The sequence below is a fragment of the Mus musculus genome, chromosome 3 (assembly GCF_000001635.26).
Source record: "Mus musculus strain C57BL/6J chromosome 3, GRCm38.p6 C57BL/6J".
NCBI lineage: Eukaryota > Metazoa > Chordata > Mammalia > Rodentia > Muridae > Mus > Mus musculus.
Window position 1 is genome coordinate 157,364,134 of NC_000069.6, and position 11,567 is coordinate 157,375,700.

Genomic DNA, 11,567 nt, shown 5'->3' on the forward strand with positions numbered 1-11,567 from the left:
GGAGCAGAGGGAGAGAAAAACATTCAGATTATATAAACAAACATATATATTACATTTTTATATGTGTGTATATATATACACGTATGTATGAGAAAAGAATCTGTATTTAATATTAGCATTCACAGGAACAGAAAAAAATCTAAAGCTGCCTGAGAGTTAGCACTCAGATAAGAGCCTCATGAGTCTGCCTTGCAAAGGTACCTATGGGCTTCTGGAGAAATACCAACTCCTATGCAAAGCAAACCATCCTTGCAGAAGGAGACTGTGTTTCTTCTGACCCTTGCCAAGCTCCCCTGTCCTTTCTCATGCCCAATTACCTGCTACTGCCTGGCACCATCCCCTTTCTAGGATTGGAGCCTCTGAGCACCCACCCTCTGCACTCAGAATCCTCTGCATCGTTTCCAGGATAAATGGGTGCCTGTCTTTTTTTTCCCCTCAGCTTCTCTCAGCAAAATCCTTCTCTTTGTTCCCTAGGATTTCACTTTCCATTTAAAAGGACTCAAATAGACATGGCTAAGGTACATCTTAATAGTTTACCAGGAATACTGTATTACACAGGTTTGGAGCTGGTGTCAATCAATCCTTAAAGAATAAAAGATCGAGTATTCTAGTGTTTCCCCAGCCAATTCCAATATTCCTTTTGATGTTAACTCTTATGTTCAGAAAATGACTAATTACTCTGCTGTTAGAGTCCAAAGTTTGAAGAAAGAAATCTGCCCCTGAATAGGAATGCCATGGGCTTCGAAAAAGCAAGCGGATCCTTTCACTTGCAGGCATAACAAGCCAGTGATATTTTTCTCAAGATCAAGTGTTCTAAATGATCTCTGTTTCTAGAAAGTGTGGATATGGGCTACAAATTTGAGGTCAACTTTCGGGGGTGAGGAGGAAACAGACCCAGCCAAGGTAGAGAACCTGAGATGCCAAGATGACATAGTTTCTCAGATTCACCTGTTGAGGGTGACTTGACTCAGAGTGGAGAAGCATGAAGCCCTGGACACAGGCTACCTTAGAAGGTTGAGCCTCTGGTCAAGTGACCGTCTGCAGGCTACTCCTTCTACAGAAATGCTGGAGGTGGTCCTCTGTGGAGAGCCTGAGTATATTAACTAGTGACAGTCAGCAACAAGATGAAATCTGTACACTATTCCAATGCTCATAATTGTGGTCACTGTACTTTGTGGTATTTGTGGTATTTTCCTGTTTGATATTTTCATATATAAAAGCATATATATATATATATATATATATATATATATATATATATATATATATCCTAGAGCTTCTGAATTAGGGGGAAATGTGAATAGTTACATTTGAGGAGCACTGTAGATATTTAAATAGCTACTAAGGCAATAAAACAGCACCTGAAGCAGTTCTATTTATTTGTTTATTTTGGGTTGTTTTCCTGTTAAGCAAAAACACTGATTTACCTTCTTTCCCCTAACAACAGCAGAATTATTTCTTATTCTCTATGTAAACTCCATTACATTAAAACTCTTCCTTTTGCTCCTTACCCACAGTCTTTGTCTCCCTCATGGTCTAACCTCATTCCCTCCTCTTGCTCCTGCCCCACAGGCTATGTCTCTCTCATGGTCTAACCTCCATCACTTCCCTTGTCTCAAAGAGGATTATTTTCTATGATCTCACCTCCATCCCTGCTTTTGTTTCCCCTCCCTTCTGCCCCAGAAGCTTTGTCTCTCTTGTGATCTAACCTCTTTCCCTCCCCTTGCCTCTCTTTCCATCTTTTTTTACTCCTTCCTGCTAAAGTTTTGGTCAAAATTAACAAGATTTGATCATTAAGAGCTGATTCCTCATCTATGTCTTTATCTAAGAAATGCTGAACCAACATAATTAAAACAATATGAGGATGCTTGCTTCAGTGGCACACATACTAAAATTGGAATGATACCGAAAAGATTAGCATGGCCCCTGCACAAGGATGACATGCAAATTCATGAAGCACTCCATATTTTTAAACTGGGAAGGATAATAACATTTGAAACATAAATAAATTAAATAATCAATTAAAAAAGCAATATAAGGGTCTTGCCACACAAGCTTGACAACCTGAATTTGATCCCAGAAGCCACAAGAACCAACTGTACAAGTCCTTTTATGCACCTACCACCACATACAAGCAATGACACACATATCCAAACACATTAACATATACAAACATTAATAAATAAAAATAAATTTTAAGTGTTGGGCTAGGAGCTAAGTTATGCAGTCTGAAGTCCTCATGCACTTCAAGGAACTCTGGGTGGGGATTCAGGTATAAACTACCCCAGCCATAGCCCTCATTTTTGCCCTGGTCATCAGCGGGGCTGGTAGCTGCCCTTCTTGCCCACAGGATGGGAATGAGAGTTTACTGAGATCTGGGCAGTGCAGACCCCTGTAATGCAACACAGCCAGGCATTGGCATAGACAACTCTCTGTTGTCTGCCACAGTCACCTGGAACAGAGCTGGCGATACTTGTGGTGCTGGATAACAGCTTTCCCATTGCACTGACCTAGAGGAATTTCTAGATGAAATATACAGAACAATTATAACTGTGTTCAAACAATTCACAGAGATGACTTAAATGAGGGTGCCAGTTCAAGTATGAGAAGAGAACTCACTAAAGCTGAACTGAAATGATGCCTAAATTAAAACCCAATAAGTCAAACACAAACCTTAGCAGAAAATTGTCCCAGTAGGAGGGTCATGTGGCACGCAGGATATAGCACCAGGAAGACAAAGTCAAGAAATGAATAATTCAGAAAAGATCAATAACAGAAAATTCTATGAAGAGAACATGGAAGAGCTTTGGAGTACAATGACAAGGCTCAATCTTCTGATTATTGCCTTAAAAGAAGCGGGGAGAATTGGTGTATAAAAGGTATCAAATAAGTTTTCAATTAAACCATAGAAGAGCACCTATACCTAGAGGAATGCTCACCTACTGTACTAAGTATATGAACTCGAAATAGATGTGAATTCTTTCCTGTTTGTGTGTAATATCCAGCAATGAAAGTTCCTATGACATGTTATAACTTAAACACCTCAGAAGAGCTGAATAGAGGATATCAAAAGCTGCAACCAAGAACAGAAAGTCACTTTATTAAGGCAAGTGCACTAAAGATACCTGATTATTTCACAGAAACTTTTAAAGCCAGATGGACCCAGGGAGATCATAACTGTAACCCAGACTATTATACCCAACAAAACTATCTTTAAACTGAGGGAGAAATGATAACCTCTCGAGGTAAAAACAGATTGAAGATACTTATGACCTTCAGTTTGTTCTACAGTTCAACCTGAGGAGAAGAATGAATATACCCACAAAGTCACAGGGAACAAATAATGCCAGGAGTCCACCAAAAGTGGTCTAAGAAAACACCACAAAGTTAATAAAATTGATAAGAATCAACACATAACTAATTATAACTCAATATCAATGGGCTAAATTCTCAACAAAAATTATAGACTAATAGAATTGACCAAAAACAGAATCTATCTTTTTTATGCCTCCAAAAAATATTCCTTACTATCAACAGTAGATTCCATCTCAGAGTAAAAAGATGGAAAAGTATTTTCCAACCAAACAGAGTCAATGAAAATCCAGTAATAGCTATTCCAATATCTAGAAAATGTACTTCAAGTCAAAAAACAGTGAAAAGAGATAAGAAGTAATTCACTTCATATTTGTAACAGGAATAATATACAAAGAGGATATGTACCAAATACAGATACACTCAATTTCATTGAAAAATTTCTACTAGAAGAAAAATCACACAGCCAAACCCCAATATGGTTATAATGGGTTCTTTTAGTGCCCCATTCTCTCCAATAGACCAGCCACCTGGACAGAAACTAAACAGAAGCCCTGGAGTCAAATAATGTCATAAAGCAATTAGACCCAGCAGCCATGTGCAGGACATTATGCACAAACACTAAAGAATTCACATCCTCACAGCCCATGGAACTTTCTCCAAATTTGATCTCATATTAGGACACAAAGCAATTCTCAAGAAATATGGAAAATTGAAAGAGCATTTCATATTCTGTCTGGCCGCAGCAGAACCAAGCAGTTATCAACAGCAATAAAACTTACTGGAAGACTATGAAAGAGTGAAAGAAATCAAGAGAGAAATTTCTAAAATTACTGGAGTTGATGAAAGTGTATACAGAAGTGTGTGAGCACAATGAAAGGAGCTGGAGAGAAAAGCCCACAGAGCTGAGCAGAAGTAGTGGGAATTACAGCAGATGCCAATGGAATCCAGAAAGTCATAAGGACATTTTAAAACGCTGTGTTCTGTGACATTGGAAAACCTAACAGAAATGGGGAAATTTCCATATGTATACAATGTGCCAAAATTAAACCAAGGTGAAATAAATAATTTAAACAGTTCCATAGTCATCAGTAAGACTAAAGCAAAGATAAAAGATCTCTCAACTAAGTAAGAACAAAAGCCCAGGATAAGATGGGCTCTTTGGATTCTTCAGGAACTTCGAAGAATTAACATCAATACTCCTCATATTATCTTATTGAGTAGAACAAGAAGAAAAGTCCTTAAACTCGTTTCATGAAGCCAATAGATAGATATTTAGATAGAATTTAGATAGATAGATAGATAGATAGATAGATAGATAGATAGATAGATAGATGATAGATAGATGATAGATAGATAGATAGATAGATAGATAGATGATAGATAGATAGATAGATAGATAGATAGATAGATAGATAGATAGAGATAGACAGACTGACAATGGCCATATGACTTTATTTAAACAGCAAGTGTGGAAAATAAGAATTAGTTGGATAAGCATTCTTTCCCCAGAATTCTGATTTCTCATTCATGATTCCCAAGATCACTATAATAAATCCCAAACTGTAAGTCAACAAGATACTTTTGATTGTAAGCAACATTCCAATATCAGTAACATTAAGCTGCAAAAAGCTGCAACACCTAGGGTCAAATGAAGATACTACAGTCAAAGATAATTCTACCACCTTCTTAGGTCTAAGACAGTCAGTGAGGCTTCACTTTAGAATTTTCTAGAAGTAGAGCACATTAATGCCCAAAATGCTCACTCTTCTGTCTCCTTCATCTTTGACAAATATAGTGTTAATTTATTTCTTGTTCTATTTCTATCTTGTCTACTTCAATCATAAACAGAACATAACTTGCAGTTTTTTAATTGTGTTTTAGCTAGATACAAATAATTAGAAAACATCCTTTTCTCTTGTCCTGTTGTCATTTTCTTCAAAACAGCAGATGGAATAAAAGTATCCAGGTATCAGGAAAGTACTTTTTTGTCTGCTCACTTTTCAAAACTCCCTGATATAAGCATTAGGACTGGGGAAAAGTGAGGAGCCAGGGCTAGAGCTGGCTTTAGTGCAAAAGCAGAGAGACAGATATGCTACCTACACACATACAAATACAAACATGCACATGCCACATACATACACACACACATACACACATACACACATGCACACATACAAACATGTACACACACATATGCACGCATGCACACACAATGCATGTATGCATGCACACACTCCACTAACACACATATGGCTGCATTGCCTCCCTAACAGGATCTTATGCAGACTGGTTCTTTTTCTTTTCAGTGTTTTCTGGGAGATGAGCCTATGTTGATCAGGGGTCACTAGAAGAAAGATTGCAGAAAAAAATCCATCTCTACCTCAGAGGTTCCTTAGTTCTTGTTTTTGTTGGTTCTGTTTTTTGGCTTGTGTCTCATGTGTAAAGTTAACCCAGGAGCTACTATGTGCTACACCAGCTGCAGCTACTCCTGGTATGGATAAAAGTTCATCAGAGAGCAGAGTACAAAGCAGTTAAAGCCTTCTAACTGCCTGCTCCAGTCATCAGTAACTGGAAACCTGTGGTGGCTTCTCTGACATTAGGTTCTTGGTTTTGCAGTTCCTGTCCCTGCCTTTATACATCTTTGCAGATCTAGGACAAGTTGCCCACTCACTAGTTACCTTCTCTCAAAAGCACTCAGAAGAGTACATAAGGGTTCTGACCATGCATGCAAATCATGTTGGAGACTCAAGGGCCCTGAGATAGGCAGTAACTGTGACAGACATTAGCTGGGTCAAGTGATCTAACTGGTAGATTGGCAGCTAGAAAAACTCTGTCATTTGACAGTGTATTGGAGAGTGGGATTTTTTTTTTCAGAAAGTATGTGTTTAAATATTAACATTTCAGGATCATATATTCCCAGAGATATGCATATGCCTTGAATCATCTATTTATTTCTGGGCCTTCTTCTCCATGCCTCGTCCACATTTAGTTTTAATTTCTGCCAATGAAGGACTGAGGTTCAGACTCAAGGTCACTGAAAAGGCTATGATTGTATTAATGTGCTCACTGGATATGCAGCAGAAATGTAATTTAAGGCATTAATATGTACGTACTAAATAAAGACATGCAAACCATGGGAAAAGTTATTTATTCACCAGTGATAGAAATAAATAATACACGGTGTGTCTCTGGAAACAATGTGAGCTTGACTTACTCAGCATAAGCTGTGAGGGAGGGCAAGCAAGCCTGCTATTCTGTGAGAAAGGTCATTCCTCTGATGACAGCTCTTCATAATTTTATGATTTAGAAAGAAAATAATTTTCCCTTGTTCTTCCTTTTATTGCTGCCCTGGATTGCACTGCTCACTAGAGATTCCTTAGGCGACATCTATTGAGGTTACTGAGGACAGACCTGGTTGAAACTGAGACTACAACTCTCTCTACATCTTTCTTCAGGACACGGGTGATATTTCAGCTTAGTCTAGGGACACGATTTGAGCCATGAATAACCATTTCAATTTCTATTGGAGTTTGTTTAGGCTTAGACCTACTAGCTTTTATACCCTGTACTAAACTGCCTAGAGACTCACTCAGAAGTCAAAGCTGTACCTGTGCTACTCTTATGCTTTTGCCCAATAATCATGAAAACCACAGGAGCAGTTGGCACAAATGCCCCTGAAATCTCCAAACACATCACCACCCAACAGCCACATTCTAGAAAGGGTTCAACAGCTAAGATGACTGCCTTCTTACACATTTCTGGGGCAAAATCCTTGGGGCCTCCTCTGTAATTACCCAGCTCTAAGCCCCACCACCTTGCCCACTGCAGCATGATTCTGGCATTCTGGCCAGGTGAGAGGACCATATGACCCTAGGTTTACATATCTGATGGAAGTTTCAGGAAGGGGGTGCAGTTGGCATGAAAGTAGCAAAGCAAAGGATGTGAAGTGAAACCACCCCCATGTTTATCAAAGATGCTCTGTGTCTGTCACAGATGCCCTGTGTCTGTCAAACCTGTTCATTTCCCATGAGCATCTGAATATGAGTTTGTGTTGAGTCTTTAATCAGCTGCCGTGATGATGGGGGCAAAGGCCAAGTGGTCACGCTGCTGGAGGAAGGCAGGTTCTATTAGTGAAGATAGACACATGTTATGATGTATAAAGAATTGTAAAGATTATCCTGAATGAAACCAGGCTTCAGAGGGCCACCCCCTGCACTGAGTAAGAAGAGCAGCGGTTCTCAGCCTCTGGATCATGACCCCCTTGAGGGCCATGTTTCATATCCTGCATATCAGAAATCTGCATTGCAATTCACAACAGTTGCAAAATTACAGTTGTGAAATAGCAATGAAATAATGTTATGGTTTGGGATCACCACAGCATGAGGAACTGTATTAAAGGGTCACAGCATTAGGAAGGTTGAAAACCACTGAAGAAGAACAAACATGCTGAGAGAACAAAGAATGCTGGAATTGGAGTCTTGACTGTTTATTGATTAGCTATAAACAAAGCACTTCTACAGTCCTGGCATCCAGTTTCCCAGTGCACAGGGCTGAGTATGGTCCTCAGTGGCCATCCTCCCTAGCAAAGGTGAGGTCCAGGTTCTGCAAAGCAAAAGTCCTCCTGATAGATGTTTACTGTGTGTGCATGATAGTAAGCAACTTTACGTGTTACTTCTGTTTCATGGATGGGTGATGAACAGGATGCTGTAACTTCTCCTGAACATATTTGATTCCTTCTTAGTGTTTCTTTCATGTCATTGTACAATTATTAAGTAATGTTTATTCATCATGGCTAGATTTGAAACAATAATTGCCATTTTTAAGTAAATATTTGCTAGCATCTATTCTGTGGTGCTGCTATCTTTGCTTATTTTTAAATACTTATCCCTTCATATTTCTATGTATTTTAAACTTTTAAGTTTATTATCTATGTGTAGTGTGTGTGTGTGTGTGTGTGTGAGAGAGAGAGAGAGAGAGAGAGAGAGAGAGAGAGAGAGAGAGAGAGAGATTGCAGATGCCTGTGGAGGTAAGAAGAGGGCATCAAATCCCACTGGAGATACAGGAGATTGTACATCACCATGTGTATGCTTGGAACTAAATCTGGGTTCTCTGCATAACCAACAAATGCTCTCAACTGCCAAGCCATCTCTACCTATGTTTTCATTTTCTTTGTGACAAGCTACTGCCTGACAGGTGCACTGCTTATAGAAAGGAGGATTTTTTTTCCATTCTTCTTTGCAGACACAGCCCAGAGACTGAACAGGATGAAGAAATTACCAATTCTTGTTCAGTCTTGTGATGCTGGGAAATTACTGTTTGTTATATTGAAATGTGTGCTGGGTCTCAACGAAGTCAATATATTCAGAAATCACAAAACACCCTCTCACCTCTGGGCCTCCCAGGGGAGTGCGTGGGGATTGGTGAGACCTTCTCTCAGTTGTACTGCTCATCACATCCTCCTGGGCATGAGCTGTTGAAGGCCCCATATTGACTCTGTTCTTGCCCTGCTTGGTTTGCTGATCTCTGCTTTCAGTTCAGTCTGGATTCTGTGGAAATGTCTTTTAAACAGATGTCTCTTAGTTTTCTATCTTTCTAATAATAACCAAAGACACTGTGGGTCCCCTGTACTTAAAGACAGACAAGTTGTTAAGTGTATATTAAACTTAAACTAAAAATGTTGTGATTCTGGGTAGATAATTTTTAAGACACTGACATGATTTTTAAAATGGGATTTGCATTTTGCATTTCAAATTGACATTCTTGGGTATTATTAAATGCATAGGAATTCATTTAGAATTGATAGAGACCTTTACAAAAATTAAAACAAGAATTGACTCAGAATTTGGTCTCAAAGTGTTTATAGTCTAGGAAGACTTTGGTTCACCTTAAATGTTGGCCAGAGACAAGTTAGGGCCCAAAGAGAAGGACCAAAACTTGAAAGGAAAGAGACAAGACTCTGAAGAGCAAGACTCCTGAAACCACAGGACAAGTGGCTTCAGAGAGAGCTTTGAGAAATTACAGAGGAGTCTGCTCTCACTAGGACAGAAGGATGTCAAGCAGAAGCAGGTGGCACAACAGCAAGGGGCATACTGGGGAACAGCAAGCTGAACATGGGTTTGTCCTGCAACTGTGAGTCAGAGCAGAAACTACAGTGAGTGGACAGTGTACTGCTTCAGTCATCTAGTCTGATGAGATGCAGTGTGTTACAAAGACGAGATGTAAAACTTCCATCAGCTCCACAGAACTAGAGTCACCATTAGAAACAATATTTATGGTGAGGAATGGAACACTCACTCTGCACAGCAGCATGAAAAAGCTGGCTTGGCCGTGAGGGTACGTGTGAATTTGCATACTCTCATGTTCAGACCCATAGTGGTTTTGGATGATTTGTGTAAGGTAGAAAAAGCCAGACATACAAACTATGGTGATGGCAGCCTGAAAAGGCTCAGTCTTTAACTGGTGATTCCTGAAGAAGGCATTCAAGTACCTGATGTGATCAAATGCTCTGGCTGCATGCTGTTGACATGCATCTGCTACATTCACAACAAGAATTGGGGTTCTAGACAATCCCTCTGAATGAAATGACCTCAATCAGGCACTACTTATGAGGCCACATGGGCTGCAGTCAGCCCCTATGTTGTCTTTGGGTCTGCTGTGTCCTGCCTTCCCAGAATCCTCTCGGCATGCATCTCAAGGAGTTGTGTTCAGCAGGCTTTCATGTTTGCTGGATCCTAGCTGAGGATCTTAGAGGGTAGGATGAGAATGAATTAAGATATCTCTTATTTGTCTCCTTTTAGAAGCACCAGTCTTAGCCAGGACTCATCCAGACATAGTGTTTGTGGTTCTGGGGAAATTCCAAATCTGGACTCCTTGCTATCCTGTATGAGCCAGACTATAAATTCCACAAAGTTTTAGAAACATTCCTGTGGCTCCTTAGCTCTTCCATTACACTGTAGAACATTCTCAGAACTCGACTCCCTGTACAATGCACTCCTGTAATTATGCACTATTCAGTGGTTTCTCTTTTGGGCCCAACCTTTGTAATATAAAAGGGATTTTTACATCCTATTTAATCCTTACAAGAACCCTGCAAGATAGTAATCATTACTTCTGTTTTATAGATAAAAAAAAAAAAAAAAAACCAAAGTCAGCGAATTTAAGGTCTTTGCTCAAAGTCACAGGACTAATAAGTAGTCAAACTAGTTCAAATTCAGTTCCAAAGTCACCCTTCGAAAGCTCTGATCTGGGGAAAACTTCAAGGCCAGAGTAGCACAAGGTCCTGGTGAGGTAATGGCCAATCTGAACCGCTCACTCTGTGGCCTCCTGCCCATACCTAAATGCAAGCAAAGCCCAGTGAGAAACTCAGACAACCCAGACCCGGGAGCAGGTGAGAGCCAGGTGTTTGCAAGTGGCTTTCTGCTCACCTTTCACCAAAGTATTCAACTTTGCTGTCTTTCTGATTTTTGCTGCATGGACTGATAAAGGGACACCTGTCCCCTTAATGCTGATCGTTAACGCCACATATTTACGCACTTAATTGATTTCTGTTTTTTAAGGAGTTACATTAACAACCATTCTGCTTGTGTCACTGAAATCTAAATGGAACTTTTGAATAAGACAGCAAGAGCAGTTTGGAACATCCTTTGTGGATCAGCACAGTGGTTTTTGCCGCACACCTGTGGGTCCTCAGGAACACTGCCAACCATGAAGCCATTGTTTATGGTTCTGGTCAGCCAGGGCCCGTTCTGTTATTTATCAGCTTTGTAATTGTTCACCTAGATAAATGTGTTGTGTATATGTTGCCATGAGTTAATCACAAGGATATGTGTGTGTGCTCAACCCCAGGGCTCTGAAGCAACTGTATGAGAAGTAACAAGGGTCCTTAAAACACCAAAAAACACAACAAGATGAGAGCCCCTCTCGCTGCAGCAACAGAGATGAGGCTGTAATGGAAGAACAATGTTTTCTTGAGTTTTAAATGATATGTTTTTCCAATCTCTCTGTTCCTCTGAGCATAGCCTCCATTGCTCTGTCCTCTCTCAGCCACTTGTGAGTTGAGGACAATCAACCTGTCAATTACTGCATTTCCTTTTGCAGAAAGAACAGAAAGCTAAGGAGCCTTCTCTAACCGCTGTCTGACATCTCAACTGAGCACTTAACCCCTAAAAGCCCAGTGCTACAGCAACTGGAACCCTTAGAGTCAAATGAACAACGTGACGTCATGAGGCAATAAGGAACTATCAAGTTCAGCC

General features: G+C 39.9%; 1 non-coding gene across 1 annotated transcript; it reads left to right on the forward strand.

Moving 5' to 3' along the window:
* The first annotated feature begins 1,868 nt into the window (after positions 1 to 1,868).
* On the forward strand, positions 1,869 to 1,971 carry Gm22458. The gene has a single exon (XR_003954725.1). It is a non-coding gene; the product is annotated as a U6 spliceosomal RNA (small nuclear RNA).
* Positions 1,972 to 11,567: the final 9,596 nt, after the last annotated feature.